We start from the raw sequence: 12,945 nt of genomic DNA, 5'->3' as shown, positions 1-12,945 counted from the left end.
ATATTAGGAAAATATTTAAACATAGATAATCGACATAAGTCACGCATTTGTAATTCGTGAACATAGAAAAACTTGGAGATAAGTTGAAAAAATAGTAAATAGTTTAATCGACAATTTACTATTTGGCATAGTCGTTGAAAATATGAACACGAAAGACCTTGAAGCTTAAACAACGCATTTTCAAGACCACTAATCCATGAGCAACATTTAGTCATTCCGAGGGGGAAAAGGTCACGTCACTGACGTTTATAGAACTTCTGACAGGTTTCACATTACATAAAAATATAAAACGTTCCAAATGGCCAATCCAAATCGGCCGTAAAATCAACTGCTGCCGAACCAGTTGGTAGTCGGAAAAAATATAGTACGGTTGGGTCCAACTGGAACCGCTTCCATTACGTCCACGAATTTTGGTTTTCGGAGGCCACACCTGAGCCCAGTAGCATGGTGGCAGGTAGCATGCTTGGATACAAGTTAGGCCAACTTCGGAAAATCAAGCTGTGATTAATAACCCCTCCCAGTAATTCTGTCCAATTATTCTAGCCTAATTCATTACTATGAATACGGAATAAAAAGATGAGTCAGTGGGACGCTGCACGACGTAACTTATTGTTCGCTACTTTACGTTATTACAATGTGACTCATTACGTCTGCAATGGTGTGTTATCGCTTTATGTCGCTTCGGCATTTCCCCTAGTTCACGGATACCGGGCCCCAAATCTTACTTCGGTCGCCCTTTTATTATTTTAATTAAATCATAATAAACTTAACAAAGAAGTCAAATTCAAGGCATCAGTCACGAGCTCCATTATGTATAGACATACGAATTAATATCCTCCAATAATTATTACATAAATAGAACGAAAACCTTCCACACAACTACACAAGGCCCATGTGGATGAAAAAAGGGTCCGCTGGAAGGAGGCGGAATATAAGGATCAAAACAGATTCTGAAAAAATAAGTAAAATATTCCTCTTCCTGTATAGATGTCAAAAATACTTCTGTCGACACAAGAAACCCAACCAATATCCCAAACTGAAGAGGAAGGGGATCGGGATGATGCGGTCACTTACGTAAAGATTTCCCACTGAGAGGGCCCGGGTTCAAAAGCTGGCGACTAATATTTTTCAGCGCTATCCCGATCCCTGCTTGATGTGCATTGTGGAGAGCACTTTGAGTGAGTACGTCCACCGTCGGATGGGACGTTAAGCTGCGGACCCCTTGGCGCCTTTCGAGAAGGCTAATGCCGACGCCGGGTTTCCCTCCACCCTTCCTTTTCCATCCATCCCTAATGGCGCAAAAGACTTTGGCTGTCGGTCGCCTCTCACAAAAACTACAACTACTGAAGAGGAAACTGACAACAATGCAACTAACATACGGAATATCGATGGGTCGACTTTCGCACCCAGCGAGGAAAAGGAGACGGTTGTCAGCCACCACCCCTTGCTTCGCCCCACTGTGCAAGACTCAAGGGGTAGGTTTGCGGTCGATTGAACGCGGCACTGCCATCAGCCGAAGGGGGGGAACTGAGAGCGCAATTATTCAGGACGAAGATTGGGAAGTGGGACTGCTTGCCGACACTTCGCTCCAAATGCATGAGATTAAGGAGCCGAATGCAAAATGTGAAGAGAACAAGTAAAAGAGGGATACAGACCGAGGACTAGATAGCATGGGAAGGAGCCAGGCGCGGTAGAGATCCCGTGCGCTAGTGGAAAACTGGTGATCATTAAGATGCAATGAAAGGGTTCTATTAAAAAAACACAAACCTGTCCCCGATGAATATAGGAGAGAGCACGATCAACCATTAGAGAGGAGAGCCGGTCTGAATGAGAAACGAAACCGAGAGAGGGAAGGAGAGGCGAGGGAAGAAAGCGACACCGAATGGTGAAGGCAACTGCTGCGTTCGCGACCTGCATTACGGAGAAGCCGTGGGAGAAGCAGTAGGTAAGGTCGCGGTTCGAAATTGGTTATAATGAGTGGTCCTGAAATCAGAGAGGCGACGAAAGCTGACCCTGGGGGACAAGGAAAATGTGTGCGAAAGCATTGGATGAAGCGTAATGAATGGTAAGGCCACATCAAAACATGGAGCATGTCTGCCACGATCACGTGATTGACAAATATAGCCCGCTCCACAGATTTCCTTGCGTTATATCATTGCATATTACTTTTCTGATTATGCATTAATCAATGAATAAAACGGCATGCTTTTCAGTTTTGATAGATCAACGAAGTTTCCTGCTACCTGATTAGCCTTATTCTGTATTCGCAAACGGCACTCCCTAAATGATTGCGTATTCTTGAACATTGAGAGGAATACAAGAACCGCAACACAAGACTTGTTTGACGTGCTTCCCCACATAGGCGGCCAATCTATTTGGTTACATGTAACGAGAAAAAATGAGCGTGCCCGCGAAAAAGGTATTAAAGAGGAGACCTTGAAAAATGCAGATTGACGGGTTCTCCTTCAACAGAAACCGAAGTATGCTCCGGGGAATACGTTATCGAAAAATGCTATTTTATTCCACTTAGTTCAAGTTTTCATAACTTCGTTATGTCAAGTGCGCGCCTAGGACAAGAACTAAAAATTAATCGGTGCCATGGAAAACGGTATCCTGATAGGGAGAACAAAGGAAAACTACATTCCCAAACAACGACGGCTCTTTTGTAGGTGCATAAACAAATTTCCATTCGCACGAAGGGCATTCAAGCAAGTCTGAACATAGAAATTTGGCGGCAATGTATACCATTACATATACAAACAGATAAATACATATATTGCATAAGTATGGCCTTCGTTTACACCTTTTAAATTTTGTGCCTCACTACCCTTTCCAAACGATTTGCAAGCTTTTTCATTACGGCCATTTTTGTTCTCATTGGTGTAAGCATGCTAGCTAAAACTAATCTTGTACCGCCATGACCAATATTATTAAATCATCACTGAAAATATATATAACCTCTGTAATGCAAAACAAAATTTTGAAACTTTTCTACTCCTATTAAAATTTGGCAAAAACTTATAGAGCTATAATTAAAATTAAAACTGCTAAATCAATTATTTCCCTTTTAATTATATGAATATATTGTACATATTTCGTCAATATCGGTGGTGAACGTAGAGGCGTTATATTATTATTCATGACGGCATATATTAAAGCGATCATAATGCCCTTAGTGTAAGTTTCACATGAATTGTACATAATCGATTCACAAGCGAAAAACCAAACGCAGTAAAGCGCGAAACTCACACGAAATTCGCACCAAGAGCCCTAAAATAATGATGCATATTCAAACTTGAGCCGAATCCCACGGTATTTTTCCCATGACAACTCCGGCAATTAATAGTTTCATGACCATCCCCGGCGGCGTTAAGGCAAATAAATATTCAAGTTGAAGCCAATTTGGTGGCAAGCATTTTAATTTGCTTCCCTAGGACAAGCAATAGCCGAATATTTAGCATGGTTACGGCGAATAGAGGGGTGAAGTTACGTGATTGAATTATTCTAACACGAAATGCTTTGGAAATAATAAGTGAAACATTTCAAGTTTAATATCAGAAAAGTGAAACAGTTGAATTCCAGTGCATTTTTAATTTTTTTTTCAAATTTTATACCCTTAGTTTTTATTTCAAGTAAGTCCGGCCATTAGCTGATACTAATTTTGGTACTACTCTGTTAACCGTAAGCCCGTTAATGTCCGAAGAAAAATACGTCGATTATGAGGTGCTCAAGTGTTCGCGGTAGAAGTGGTCGAGAACGGGTGCAGGAATGAGCAGGTCGGTCATCAAAGATCACCATCACAGAAGATTTGATACACCTGAAATAGACGAGCGTGAAAGACGTGAGCTTCAGGCTGGTTTGATCTCGCCGAGCGAATGATGAGTAGCGAATCAAAGCAGATAATCAGAACAGAATTAACGCTTTGAGAGTAAGGGTAAATACTGTGACGTTATCAATTAATGCGGTCGAAGTCCCAGAGGAAAAGCATTACATAGAATCTTCAAAAAGGGAAAGATTCCGAACTTTTTTTTTACCTCGAACCCAACTCTCGCACGTCGAAATTTGGAGGCACATATTCTAAGCATAGGTGATTACGAGACCTGGAATGTTCAGCTACTTACACAAAGAATACGAACTTCTGGAGTTTATAACGTATTAACGAGACACATGAAGGTACTTAGTGTTATTTATTCCAATTCGGAAACATATTTATACTAGGGGCATCAATATGGTCGCATCAATGAACTATTTAACATCACAGGTCTAACGAGACGACGATGATAACGACAAAAACATCCGACTGTTAAAACGCTAACGCAAAATGTCCACAATTGTTTCGGAGCTATGCCTGGATTCTAATAGTCATTTTGATGATCTCGTGTGACTGTAAGAGAATGCTGATTAAAGCACTCGTGCTAATGAAGGATATAATTTCCCCGCCTTGTGAGGAATGTTAAGCACATGTCCACATTAACTGAACATGACACCAAATGAGGAAAAAACCAAGGTCACCGCACCGGCTTCCCCTCGAGCAGAAAGAACTTTTCCAACGACCATGAACCAACATCGGGCATTACCTCTCACTATCTCCGAGCCACTTGGTTCCGGACGCCTCCACTCACACGATTATTCATTGCCTCGGCGTGAAAAGCAAAGTCCGCACATCCGGGACGAATCGAATGCACGCTGCACCCCGACACTCGACAGATCGATCGGTTTCCGCGGCATGTCCGGCGAACTATGCGAAGCACCTTCCTCCCTTGGGGTGTCTCGGCCACCCTTGGATACCCCCATCCGGCATCCACCGCGATCCCACACCCACACGTTTAAAGGCCATTCGGTCGCCAATGGCTGGCCCGTCAGCAAAGAGAATGCCGTCGGAATAATTGGAGAACAGAAGGAAAATACTTTGGCAGGACGCCTATTCTGTCGGAGATCATTTAATTAGATACACAAGACGATAACGAAGAAAATACCTTCAGAGTAGGAATAAAGCTTAAAGCCTGTGTTGGGGAAAACCAACACAAATAATTATTTAGACTTCACAACACATACAATGTCCTCCAGGTTCCCTTCGCCCTTTCTTTTAAGTACAATTAGTCAATGAAAGCCGAGAAAGCGAGTAGAACCAAACACACGCAAATGCATACCGCCCTCATCAAATTATAGTATATGTTAAATCACACTTTGTAAATGACAATGGGACTATGAACAGATAGGGTGAGATGCTGGCTACAAACCAAGTATCAAAACTGTCAGTGTTTGTACTACGTCTTTTCTTGCCAATGATTTCCCGTTTGACTGCTGGAATAACTAGCTCGCCATTCCCCATAACTTATCTTCAAGAAAAGAAAATCCTACAAGTCAATACGTTCGAGGAAATAATTACAAAAACTTACTATACCTAATTTTAATAATGCACCGACATATGCATAAATTCAATCAAATTGCTAGGTTTGTGCACAAATACCGAGATTAACATCTGCGGCTCGCCTGGATAGTTTTAAAAAAATCTCCAGGGAAAACAGATTGACACCACGAACGATAATTTCGTCGGGAAAAATGTCTAAACTAAAAGGGGTTTTTTCTACAAGAAACTTACCCCATTTATCACAACTCAAATTCCATAGTCAACAAGAAACCTCCACAGTAATATTACCTCGGCATTCTGAATAGTAGCCTCCATGATATTTATGTGGAGTCCCGCTGTAACGCCGTTAGCAGTCCATCGGCACAAGATGCATGTTTTTAAGAAACGAGTGAAGACGCGAGAGAGGAAGGGTGGAATTAAAATGAAAACGAGGAAATCGTTTCGAAGCCAATAGACAAATCGATATGGTCGGTCGTTTACTCCAAATCGCAAGCCGCTCGCACGGGAGATGCACGGGGCGAGAAAGGGAGGGCGGCGGCATGACGGAAGAGGGGAGGGGGGCTTGGGGGGGGGGGCAGGGAGCGCGAGAGACAGAGAATCGGATGCCTACCATTGACGGGGAAAGTTCCAGACAAAGAGGGCATGTAGTACTGCTGGATTCACTAATACATGCTCCTCAAGTTTCATATCCAAGGAGGACAGGCGATGCGAGAGCTAGCAATCCAATGCCCTAATCCATCGGGCATAAACACATGCATTTCCACGATACGACAAAAAAGTTAAAATATGACTGCGTGAGCACCAGTAGGGTTTGGAAATATCTATGCCTATAAATCTATATATATTAATACTTTGTGCTTCCATCCTTATGTGTTTCGATCGCGAATTTTGAGAATGGGGGTGGATGTGAAATTATGAAAACAGGAGGATGCATATTTTCCTCGACTATTTCTTCCAAACTCTCTCGATTCCATGGTACCCGCACAGATAACGCCCAGCCTCCCCAATCCGTGACCAACATTCAAATCCCCTGACTTTTTGGGGTTCTTCGGATTCCCTTCGCATTCGTGAAGCGACCCGGTCAGGAACCGAGGACGAGGGGGTTCCATTCCCCCCATAAGGCCATTATTCCAGAAGGGCGTGCCACGGAGGGGGGGCAAAGGCTCGGGCACGGAAGAGAGGGGGGAGAGCAACCGGCTAAGGGGGCGGGGGTGGGTGGAGGGTGTCTCCACCCCGACCAACCACAGGGAACCTCTCCCCGCGCTCTCACCCCACACCCCTTTATTGCAAGGGGGTGAAGGCAGTGGGGAGGGGAGGTTGTGGAGAGAGCGCAGCAGCTGTTGCGGCGACGGAGGGAAGGGCTGGCGGTGTCCCGGGGGGTGTGTGGCGGAGAGAATGAATGCTTCTTGAGGGGGTTGAAAGAGACCTCGATGGAGAGGGGGGCGGAGAGGAAGAGGGACGGGGTCGCGCACGCAACGGGTGAGACGACGACACACGAACCACGGGGAAGGAGGAGGAATCGGCGTCGTCTTGGGAGATCTCTCGCAGTGGATGATGACTATTACATTCGAGTATCGCTCCTCGGCTTTATACCCTCCCTCACTAAACATGAATCCAGCAATCTTCCTTAGCAAAACTGAGAAAGAGGAGTAGACATTTCATCACCACTTTCAACATGCATTTGTAATTTGATAAAATATTCTTCAGACGATAATAGGGTCTTAATAATTATGTCCATTTAATACGAAATTACACCTAATATCAGCGAAAAAATATGCAAAATAAGAGCACAACACGATGCGATCTTTTATCATAGCTGTGTGCCCTAGCATTACCCATTACCATTATTATCGGCCGAATTATCTTTGCCTAGTAACCATTTTTTTATGCACGACGGTGATAGAGATCCCAGCCTTGCGACTTGGAAAACTGTCCTGTCGACTCGGCTTATACCGGCTACGCCTAACCAAGACTACTTCCTTCAATCTCCATGGCGGGGCGCCGTCGTCGCACACCAAAATCCTCTTTCAGCTTCAAACCTTTCCGTTAGAATGCTCATGTTTGCGCGTAAGAAAAATAATTACCTTCACCCAAAATGAATCAGCACCCTTGCTTCCACATTCCAAATATAATTACCAAAACCTAATAATTTTGTAGTAGTAGTTTTGAGGGGAGGCGACCGACAGCTGAGGTCATTTGCGCCATAGGGGATGGATAGGAAAGGATGAAGGGTGGAGAGAAACCCGGCGTCGGCATTAGCCTACTCTTAACGAAAGGCGCCAAGGGGTCCGCAGCTTAACGTCCCATCCGACGGACGGCGTACTCACTCAAAGTGCCCTCCACAAAGCACCTCAAGCAGGGATCGAGATACCTCTGAAAAATATTCAACACCGCCGGGATTTGAACCCGGGCCCTCTGGGTGGGTAATAATTTTTTTTTTTTTTTTTTGTGTGCCTGAATAGTGAAATACACCCAAACGGCATTAGTACGGCCGGCTTCCGCCTTGAAACTGGCGGAGACTAACAGAAATATTAAAATCATTAGGATTTTTGTCTGCTAAATGTAAAATCCGAGACCTACCAGAGTAGGCTTCTTCTACTTCCACGACCCACCAACCAATAATTGATGCTAATTTATGGGGTTCCATAAAAAAGGTAGCACAACGTGTCAATGACAAAACCCTACCGACAGGATAAAAAAATTATCTTCAAACACCATAAGGATTTCACTCTCATGATCGGTTGACGGCAGCCCTGTTATTTTCCGTTTTAATTCCCTTACAACCTATCATGTCTCCCGTATACAATGCCTTTTTACCAGTGTAAGCGCCTTTGTCAGTCGGAAAAATTAACTCCTGAAAGATTAACATAAAATATTCTGCAACCACATCACTTCGTCTAAGCTCAACAAATTCTGGTTTTAACACCGGAATTCCATGATATTTTCGCATTAAGTAATTTAAAATTGTCCATTACTTGCCATACATCCTCTTCCCTCCATGCTACGCGGGGAACAATGATAACACAATTTCAGTGAATTTTAACTCTCCTATCATGTATCACAAAAGTTATAGGAGTGAAATTACATGGAAGACTATTAAGTAAAGAGTATTACTATTTCCCCCAAAGAAATTGCCAGCAAAGCCAGTTCTAAATAGTAGTATTACATACCGTCCGTTTAAACGATTAAAACGAGAACAGAGATAATAAATATCAATAAGGTCGAAGAAAATGCTCCAACAAAATAAAAATTTCCAGGCCGAAGGCGGAGTTATTACCTATAACCGGACTATCCGGCAACCCTAGTAACCGGTCTCTGCAACAGTGGATTTTATTAAAGCCCGAAGTTCACATGCTGTGATCCCTCGCGTACATACCCCTGCCAATAGCATACCAATACTGTAATCACAACTTTCGTGCTGCCATGGCAGTGCATTGCAGAGGGAGCTAATGTGCCTGCCTAAATCATATAATCGAGGGGAAATGAGAAGTGCCTGTAAAAGCAAGAGCAAATGATATAAGGCTCTAAACTGTCCAAATGCTTACATTTTTTCGTGATCCCGAAATTCAAGATCAAAAAATATTGAAATCGATGGTAGATTACATGAACGTCTTATTTTGAGTGTGTACACACAAAACACCGTGGATAGTATTGTAATCAAAATTAAGGCAACAACCCGTCCTGTACCACGCGACCGTTGGGTTTATTAAAGACTTATATTTTACTCTACCGTATGCCAATTAGAAATTTCAAAAGGACGCAAAAACAAGGGCCTTGTTTGAAAAGAGGGTCAGCCCCCGCGCGTGGGACACCGCTGAGAGTGGCCGAAACCACGATCCAGACCTCGCCCGCAGTCAGGCCATTAACATCCAGCTGACGAAACCCTGACCGACCGAACGACCCCCAGGGTCTTCTACTTCACCGTTGAGGGTAGAACAAACTCCTGTAACCTTGCGGGGCATAAAATCGACATTATGACCACCAGACTCAGGGGCAAAACGTGTATCACATTAGTAAATAGCATAACTACAATTATCGAGTCACTGATCTTTGAATATTCACTGGGATAAAGAAACCATATTATTCCACATAATTTTCACAGTATTTGTGAGATTGTTATTTTCTGACGAATATGCAAAGTCTGAAGTGGTTGAGTTTACCTAATCATTGTGCTGTAGTCATAGCGAGCGACGATTGGGGGGGGGGGGGGATTTGAGTTATTGGGAACGCTTGGCTTAACTGGCGGCGTCCTATAATGCTACTAGACGATAAGGAATGCAAGAAAATGTTGACAACGTGCAAAACCCGAATGAAACATTAAAAAAAAACACGTCATAGGCCGATGCAAAGCCTAAATATCAAAGACTTGGGAATTATGGCCGCTAGTACTTAAATGATTTCAACGACAATTCTTAGGTAAATAGTCTGAAAGAACATGCCTGCGTCAAAATAACTCAAAAGAAATTAATTACGATGAAACGAATATTGATGCGATTCTCCTCACTGGATTTGCTGGAAAAACCCTTCAAATTCTAAGTAATCTTGTCAGAAAAAGCGAAATGTTCCCTATGGATCAACTAATCATATTACCACTAGTAATAATAGTAACAATTAGACATGGGACAATGGGAAAACTATTTGCACCATAACAGTTACCTTCGCCGTACTCCCATTCAATTAATTGGTAACACGTAGGTTCCTAAGTCAAATTAAAATATCCACGATTAAGTAAAAGAAGTGGACAGAACCATATAGGTTTCATAAAAACTTTCATGCGCTTACACCCCCTTTGAAAACATTTAATTCAATAGTAGCCATAGATAAACAGTCCTGCTCTTTGACATTGAGTTCTGAAGACGGTAGTCCCAGATCCCAAAATAAAAGCAAGAACATAATTATACTTCCGAGTAAACAAAATCAGGTTTCAAGCAGTGGTCCTCCCCTTTCTACTCAGGCAATGATGAGGAAAAATGAAGCAGACTAAGGAAAACCGGTTTTTATTTCATTCGTAGAAATGTTAATGAAAGAACGCGAAGGCCCGGCACCATAAATTATTGCATTGCAAGCCAAATGAAACAACTAGATACCCGAACTAGAGCAATGATTTAAAATAAACCACATAACATCGAATGGGTTAGGTAGAATGACCGAAAACTAATTGCGTTTCGTAAATTTCGAAAAATGGTTTTACAATGAACTTTCTGCGTTGACTCCCCACAAAATAGCAGACATTCTATTTGGTGCATTCCATATGGTGCTGAATAATCTTTTTAGACCTATAAAGGAGACAATCATTCCGTATCGAAAATGGAGGTGGATTTTGGGAACCAGAAGTCGAGTCGGATAATCGGTTTGCCTAGGCTCATTGACTCTCTCAAAGGAGAAAAAACGATTGAATTTAAATTTACATTAAAACAACAACAAACTATTGCTAATCATAAAGCCATTTGAGATGCAGCACACAGTAAAACCACCTTAATGCATACTCAAAGTTTGTATGGACTTCGACTAACAACATTTGACCGTTGGTTGAAAACCCGATTGACCCTTCAAGTAATGTTGATAGAAAAGATAAAATAGTTCCAAAGTGAAATTTTGCCCATGCACTTCAGAAACTTAACACGAAAGATAATTCCACAGCGAAAGCAGAATAACACAACGCAAATATTTTAGAGGCTGTCCAAATGACAAAACGACGATTTCAAAAGTTTGAAGGACAAAATCGATCAAATTTTGACTTCCACGAATGGAGAAAAAACCAAAACATTAAATACTCATAAGTAAAAATGTTCAAACATTTCCAAATAAAGTGATCATGTGCAGCTCAGATTGTAAGTTTTTTTATTGAAAACAGAGAAATCACGATGCATAGCCTCACTATGAATCACTTTTGACGACTTAAGGTTCGAATCGGCATCAGATCTTTGTAACCATGGATAAACAATTGAATAAAATACTTTTCGTAATCAATCAATCAATCTTAAGTATTAATAGATTTATCGTTATGTTAAATTTATCCGAAGCTACTTAATTAACTAGCGCGTGGAGAATTTCACTACTTTTAGTTCAATATGTTACGGAAAATGCTAGAAAAAGGGATAGAGGCGCATTGAGCAAAAAAGAAGTAATTAGATTTGACTTCACCGTGTACTAACAAAAACTAAGGTAAAATGCAGAGGATGCCAGCTACATTCAAACGTGAGAGTGAAAGCTGAGCAACCAACAAATGCAATGGAAAAAATTTGAACGGGAAAAATGACAATTCTCGTGGAATGCATGAGTCATAACCCGAACAGCCACCACGAAAAGCTGCTAACAGAATGCCCGCGCTTTATAATACGTTAGTGCATATTAGATATCTTAAAAATCCATACTTAATCAAAGTGTGATAACCTGGCCCAACATAATCTGACAAAGAAAAACTCGAGATCTTGATTTCTGACCCACCTTCACATTCCCACCCCCCACTGTAATCTTAAACAACTAGGATAAGAATGAAATAGATATTGAAAAATTTAAAAAAATACTGTTTTTAATTATATTTTCGGAATAAGAGTCATGAAAATAAATTCCACATTAGTTTGAAGTCTATGATCCTGGGTTATAATTGAAATTTTAAAAAGCATGCAACGGAGGAAAATAATACTTCAACTAATCATGTCACAAAACCAAAAAAAATGAGTAAACTTTTAAAGGTAATTTCATGAGGTTCCTCAATCCCTTAGATAACATAAGCAGAAAATGAAACCCTAGAAATCGCGAAGTTTTAAAGAACATACGAAAACATTTCTATCGTAGAATTTAAAAAAAAAACCTTAAGGGACTTCCACAACATATACTACTCTGCACGACAATTTACTTTACTAACCCGGCAGATATACATTCATTGGCAACATAAATCACCCAGCAATCGCACATTATACTGTAACGTAGGGAACTCAAAATAGAGCGAGAACTCCCGCCCATAACTAAAAACGTTTATGTCGGTAAACGTCAACGTTAATCTTTTTAAAAAACACTGTACTTACTGAGGATTAAGATTATTCCGTTGAGGTTTCAGTGTACGGTACAATACAGAACACGATTTCCAATCCAAATAAACTGCGAAAAACCCTATCACGTTACTGCAAATTACACACGAATCAACACTCAAATCCAAACGACTCAATCTCCCTCCAAACGGAATATAGAAGAAACTGTCTTTTTCACGTGGTAACCACTCACACACGTTACCCGGCAAAATGTGACGAGCACAAAAAGATTTAAAACATTTGCTTAACTGGTACCGACCCGTAAAACTTCGTACCTTTCCAGTTCCCCGACCTTAGAAGAATACTCCTCGACCGATGCACTTCGTAGGACCGGCTTTCTGTCGCCTTCACTTCGATGTAAACTGGTCACGTGCCTCTATTGGCCATTCCCGGCGCAGCATGCACCACGCACTACTGACGCTTGGAGGAGACGCTCCGGCTACGCTGCAGTGCTGCCAAGCTTCGCGCTTAGAACCATCAGTAATAAGGGTGTGGTAGTTGACTACAATTTGTTATTGTATCCCTATGAAATAAATACATTAA

At 41.7% G+C, this 12,945-nt stretch overlaps 1 protein-coding gene across 1 annotated transcript in view; it reads right to left on the bottom strand.

Moving 5' to 3' along the window:
* Nucleotides 1–12,781, bottom strand: part of LOC139700314 (A-kinase anchor protein 200-like) — a 62,987-nt gene extending 50,206 nt beyond the window's left edge. The window contains exon 1 of the mRNA XM_071598954.1: nt 12,400–12,781. The gene's annotated coding sequence lies outside the window, so the exon portion shown is untranslated. The remainder of the gene's footprint in view (nt 1–12,399) is intronic.
* Nucleotides 12,782–12,945: the final 164 nt, after the last annotated feature.

The sequence above is a fragment of the Hetaerina americana genome, unplaced genomic scaffold (assembly GCF_022747635.1).
Source record: "Hetaerina americana unplaced genomic scaffold, ioHetAmer1.1.p SCAF_10, whole genome shotgun sequence".
NCBI lineage: Eukaryota > Metazoa > Arthropoda > Insecta > Odonata > Calopterygidae > Hetaerina > Hetaerina americana.
The sequence above is the reverse complement of the archived record's forward strand: the minus strand, read 5'-3'. Positions and strand labels throughout refer to the sequence as shown.